Genomic DNA, 6,674 nt, shown 5'->3' on the forward strand with positions numbered 1-6,674 from the left:
TCCTTATTGTGAACTTGATCACTTTTGGAGATAATAAAAACCCTAAATTCAATGTATCAGCAAAATGAAATTTTGTGAAAAGTTCAATATTGGAAACTCACAGTCACTAYTCATTGACAAAATATGTGGACTGGTCTGGTTAAAAAAATCAACTCCCTCTGCTATTAAACGATTCCCTTGCTGGAGGCTCTAGAGTTTTAAGTTTTACTCAGGCGCTAACATTTGGCYGTGATGTATGTGATGCACCAGTTTGACGCTGTGAAGCTTTTTCTTCTGTCACGAAAAGAATCCATCCACGATGTAATGTTTCCCACCTTCCATGCCCCGACAAACATTCGCCTTTTACCCATGGCTTTGACAACCGGTGATTTAAAGCAATTTTCTGTCATCTCCTTAAACTCTACCTTAGTAAAATGTTTTYTCTGACTTGAATTAATCAAATATGTCTACAGAAGGTCTTTTACAGTCATTTTGGTTTCATCAGAGATCATAATATGATGTCTGAAGTCACCTGATCCATACAGAGAACAGAACTGCAATCAGTAGCATTGTAAGCATACAATGAAATAAAAATGTGCATAATCTTTTTTATCTTTTATATAAAGTTATTCGTAATAACCTGGTATCAGGTTATTCCGTTTAATAACCTGATAAACAGTTTTTGTAGGCATGAAAAGGAATTAGATTGTGAAGAAATGGACGGGAATTAAATGTATTTAAGTCTGGTCTGTTGGGGACGTGTGAAAGAACAATCAAACTCTGACGCRGACCAAAAAAACAAACTCTAGTCCGCCTAAAGACCTATGTTTGAGTTCAATAAAAGTGAACTCTTGTGCGGTTCCAAGGCAAATGTGATTGAAAGCAGACCAGAAACTTCTCCAAAAGCAGGAAGTGGATCACAGATCAGGGCATTCTGGGTAAATATGTTCAAAACACATGTGCGTGTCTAGTGCTAGTGTGAGCGGGAGAAACGGGTTGTGGTTTTWCACCAGTGACAAAAGAGAATCTGACGCTACTCCGTTTTTGTAAACATTTTGTGAAGAAGGAAGTTGTGCTCATGTCTACTTCTGAGGTTTTTTATGTCGTTTTCTTCAGTAGTTCTTGGTGCAGCGCCACCACAGGCGAGGAGGTGAACAGGTTTTTCAGTTAGTGCAGTGTGCAGTGTGAAAGCGAACCAGAGCAGCTGAAAATGTAGCAAATGTTGTAGTTTTGGTCCTCAATCGAACCGAACCTCGACTCTTACCGACATTAAACAAAGCAGTTTTTCATTATGTTTYTACTTCACAAGAAATCCATCAAACAAAGAGCAAGAAAGTTGTTCAAGCTAAACATGCATCTTTCCATCTYAATGTTTGTATTTTAATTGGAAAAGTTGTTGAGAAAAACACAATTTAGATTTCATTTCAGCACAACTTGCATATTTACTTTCAAGTACATAAGACTTGAATCGTCATTATTCACGTTGAAAGCCACTGTGACCATCCAGGTGCTTTACAGGCACAGGGAGCAGGTAACAGGAGGACACTGAGGAATCAGGTCCCATCTGAATTCATTGTCTTTGCTTTCTTCCTCGCCAGGACGTGTCTGAAAATAGATTTAGAGCTGCAGTCTCCAGTGTCACYAATCTTCCTTACCCTCTCTTGTTGCTGTTTTTCAGCGTGACAGTGTTTAACTTCAATTCATCTTCATCTCTTTACATTTCTAGGATGTGTAATATTTATTTATTTATTTTTTCCAACTTCATTCCTAATCCCTGTCGTACATCCTGACCTTCTCGCTTATTTTATTTTATTGCATTGTTCCCCTTCTTTCTCCTTCCACCTCTGCTACCCTTAGAGAGGGTGTCGCTGTTTCCTGGCACCCCAGTAACCAGTTTACATCCTCCAGCAGGTTTGTTCTCTATTAATAGCACATAAGAAGAGAAGAAGAAGAGTGAGAAAGAGAGTGAGACCAAGTTAAAAGAGAGCGGAAGAAAAGAACTGCAAATGGTTTGCGAGACACAGACACACACTCTCACACACACACACACACACACGCCCGTTTCAAGGTAGGCAGCCGTCAGCCGTCTACTTGCCCCAGATCCTGTTATTACAAAGGGCTAAGCTTCATCCCACTCGCTCAGCCCCTACAGGCAGTCTGCTCCACGCCACTCCCTTCTTAATGAACCTGTGTGGGTTTAACAATGCGCACAATGGGGTTTAAAATCAAGGCATTCCCTCTGGACACAGCGGTTTACCAACAGCAACGGCTCACATTTAAAAAAAACATCAAGCTGTGAGCTTGGATTCGTCTGTTTTTCAGTTACAAAACACGAAGAGCATTAGAGAGAATAAACGTGATGCATTTCCACAGAATCGCCCTTCAAGAGGAGAAAAACAGACTTAATATCCAAAGCTAAGAGCTAATTGGAACCCACACACGCTTTTTTCTTCATTTTTTTTGGTACATTTGTGTCCTCCTTTAAAAGAAATGTGCCTCGACTTGTTCATCTCAGGATGACAGGTGCGGTACTTTTATTATCAGCGTGTGCTGTAATGTTTGTTTACAACGTGGGGAAGYTCTCAAGGAGCAAAGAGCGTCTGCGAGTTGTAAAGAGCGTGTTTACGAAGGAGACGGCGGCGTGAGGTCGGATCAGAACGGCCTCCTTCAATCACACCTACATGGATCCAGACTTGCTTTGTGATGAATCGGCTTCTGTCTCCRATTTTTCTTTCGAAAAGAAAAGGAGGAGAAAAAAAAGAAGAAGTTGCTGCTAAGGAGCGTGAATCTGATGGGCGGGGAAGTGGCCAAAGGGTTCATTATCCTTTCATTTAGAGCCTTGAGGGACACATTGCTTAAAGAGAACAGAGATGCATATATCTGAGGGGAAAAATAAKTTGYACAACTGAAAAAATACACACAACAACTTGGGAATAAGGGCTCTTTATCTGAGATTGCAATCACAGAATTGCACTGCTTCAGGCACAATGGATGGCATATCTATCACAATAAGAAAGCAAGGAGCGGGTCCAGCAAACCGAGTCGGAGGTGAGAAAGAATAGAATAAAAACTGAAGTGGAAATCAAAACAGTTCCAAATTGTTTTCTAATATATAAAAAAATGCCACATAGTATTGTTTTTTTAACTGCCCTTATCACCCTTGTAGGTGTAATAGAGATGAAATGCTGCATTACTGTCAAATGTTGAGCAATCAACAACCAGTAATGGATGTAGGATTTTTATTTTAGATTTTGTTTGTTGTGAATAGAATAATAATTGTGGCTCCTGCGTATTCARATATGTTTATAAAATATGTTTTTAAATAATTCTTGTTTTGCATTTATTGTCTATTTTGTTTCAAATATACATTTCAAGTAGAACATTTTGAAAACTGTTTTTCTTTCACGTTCTCAAAGCAGAAAATTGAAATTCTGAGTATTGATGGACTTAAAGTTTTATCACAATACTTTTCGCGATACTTTGTGGTACTATTGAGATGACGATAAAAGTAACAATAAGGATGGTTTATGACTTTTTTTAAGTAACCGTGTGGCAGTGAGTGCGTGTCACAGAAATCATAGCCCCACAAACACATTCCTGTTTGCAGCACACTTCTTTAGGACACAAGTGTGATTTGTATCCCTAAAATGCTCAGTAGAGGCATTTATTCATGTTTTCAAATTTATTGATGCACCTTTAATGAACAAGCAGTGGAGTTAAAAATAGTAAAAATAACAAGCCAGATAATAATGAGAGTTATGGGGGTCTTAAACATCATTAATTAAACTTTATTGTGATTTATTATCATAAGAAATCACGATAAATGATATACCATACAAGACGAGTGGGAAAAAATTTATTGCCCTATAAATTTATTGCCCTATAAATGGAGGGCAATAAATGCCACACAATAAATGGATAAATGGAGGGCAATAAATGCCCTCCATTTATACTATAATATAATATAGTTATTATATTATAGTATTCATTTAAAAATAAATTACAGCCCTGGAAAGAAAGTTAATTCAGCTTTTATTGTAGTGGCATAATCAGACACTGACATATTTTTTAAGTCAACCTCTTATTTTTTAATTGGCAAATAAAATTTCACATTAAGCAAAAAAAAAAAATTTTTTTAAATCAGTTGTGACACCACTAATTGTTAACAAACCTGTTAACAATGACTTTAAAAAAAAAGCTGATCAAATGTTTTCTGCAGTCTAATTAGTAATCTATGACTTTGTTAGCCTGGTGTATAAATAGATGAGAAAAGAGGCCCGTTTCTTATTAGCCACTGGCCTCTAAGCTGAACAAAGCCGCCACATTTATCTCACCACCACACACACACACACTGAGCGGTATGGCAGTGGAGGTTTTTATTTAAAAAAAAGAAATTCTTTAAAGTTCACTATTAGAGAGAGAGAGTGGCATCTTTGGCTCATTAAGCTTCCAAATAAGCCATTAGGCTTTATCAAGCTGACAACTGGTTGTCAAAGCTCCTGTCTGCTTTACATTACAAAAATAAACGTGGATTCTGTTAAAATGTTCTGGGAGTCTAATGTAACCACACAGTTTGACTAGATGAGGCTCAGACTGATGGTTTGCCACACACATCTAATGTGGATAAGCACTGAGAAACAGATAAATAAAGAAAAGAGCCATTCAAACCCAGAATCATGTGCAGTGTCATTCTGTGTGGCTGTTTTCCATTTTTTTCTGCATATTGTCACAAACTGTTTCAAATACCAGGATATTCTAAGCAAAAAGAAAAAACTGGCCTGTACCAGCGAGTGAAACTGCGTTGTCACTGGGCCTCGGAAATATTCAGACACATAATCAGCCGTCTGTCACGGCCGTGTCGGTCTTTACACCTAAATTACTGAAACTTTCTTATTCAAACGTGTTTTTCTTTAAGAAACTTTTAAATAGTGTCATAGTTATGATTGAAATTTAGACTTACAGAAAGATCATTCAAAAAAAAGAAATAGACTAAATGCTGTTGTACTGACAGATTCTACAAAATATACTTTCTGGAGCAACACTCCAGAAAGTAGTGTTATTAGTTGATTTAGTTGATTTCCTGTTTCCACAAAAAGTTGAGCAGTTATATTTCTCATCTTCACATGCAAAATTGTTCAACATCTCAGAAGGATGTGCATCCAATTAAAACTAAACTACAGTATGCAACTTTTATTAGAAAATATGTTTTTTTTCTCTTTAAACTAACTCTCTGACAGATAATTTGTGAAAAAATCGAGCTCCTCTCTCTTCTCTCAGTTCTCCCAGTACAGAAATGCACCGGTCTGTCAGAAACAGCCAATCAGAGCCAGGAGAAGGGTCTTAGCGCTGTCAGTCATCCTTGTGTACATGCCACTTACAGTCCCTCCTGCTAGCTACATCTTCTTCCTGATAGTCAAGCTTGCTATGAATGCTAAGGCTAGTTACCATGGCCACCGATGACAGTGGCTAAACAGTTTCCCTGGAACATTAAATTGTTTCTCCCCCATTAGCACATTTAGCAGTGTGTTCACAAGAATAATTGACAGCGCTAAGACCCTCTTCCTGGCTCTGATTGGCTGCTTTTGGTCGGAGGTAGAGCATTTCTTCAGAGGGCATTAGTAACTAAACAAAGAAGTGGAGTAAGTCAACTTTTTTCACAGTTCTAACAAATATGTAAAAGTCATTTTTCTCAAAGTTACATACTGCTGCTTTTTAAAGAGTCAAACCACCAAGAATGTAATAGAATGACCTCGTCTCTATCTGTTGGTACCCACTTTCAAAACGGCTGCATTTAAAATATAGGCACAACTTTTAAAAAAAAACTTTACGTTTATCCACCACTAAAGAAAGTGAAGAAAGTTCCAGTTGCTTCCTGCAAAAGAGAAAACTTTAAGTGAAAGGCCCTTCCAGAAAGAGGTAATCACCGAAATGACAAACATTTTTTGAAGGAGGCTTCAGGGCTGAGGTATTTCTTTTTGAGAGCATGGGATTATGGGTGTCATATTTGGAGGAGCGGATTCGTCAACACTCCAGTTTCCCACCATAGTCACATTTAATAGGGTATGTAAAAAAAAAAAAGAGAGAGAATATTATCAGATGATATGTTGGACTTTGGGTCAGGTGCACCAGTGACAACAAGGTTTTTTTTTTGGCTCTGAGTATGCTGATTTTCTGTGATTACAGGAAAATTGCCGTGGAAAGGCCATGCCATGACAAACCTTTTCACACCCTGCGTGTCATACTGCCTGATTTTAAAATTGGTGGAGAATTATACGTTGGAATGTGAAACGTGGCTTTTTACAAGAAGCTGGTCCCAAAGTGTGTGAAAAAAAAACATCAGAAAAAGTCTGAAAACAGAAGAATCTGACATACAATTGCGTGAACACAACGCAGGCCCTTCAGTTCTGATGACGAAAAAGTTTGCAAAAATAAATATTAGAATAGATTCAGTTTCTGTAGAGCGCATGGTTCCATCTCCTGATGCGACAAAAAACCCCCCCAAAAAAACACTTGCTTCACCAATCACAACTTTTTTTTTTTTTTTTTTTTTTTAAGTTTATTTGATAGGGACAGACACACATTTACATAGACAAACTGAATAAAACAGCAGTCCCATGTTAGCATCATGGTGCAATAGCAACAGCTAATTCGCAGCACTTGTCCCTAGATGGGCTTTTTCTAAAAATAATAACTCT

At 37.8% G+C, this 6,674-nt stretch overlaps 1 protein-coding gene across 1 annotated transcript in view; it reads right to left on the reverse strand.

Moving 5' to 3' along the window:
* rtn4rl1b (reticulon 4 receptor-like 1b) overlaps positions 1–6,674 on the reverse strand; it is a 253,577-nt gene that overhangs the window by 197,564 nt on the left and 49,339 nt on the right. The gene's annotated exons all lie outside the window — the stretch shown is intronic.

This window comes from Poecilia reticulata, linkage group LG13 (genome assembly GCF_000633615.1).
Source record: "Poecilia reticulata strain Guanapo linkage group LG13, Guppy_female_1.0+MT, whole genome shotgun sequence".
Lineage (NCBI taxonomy): Eukaryota > Metazoa > Chordata > Actinopteri > Cyprinodontiformes > Poeciliidae > Poecilia > Poecilia reticulata.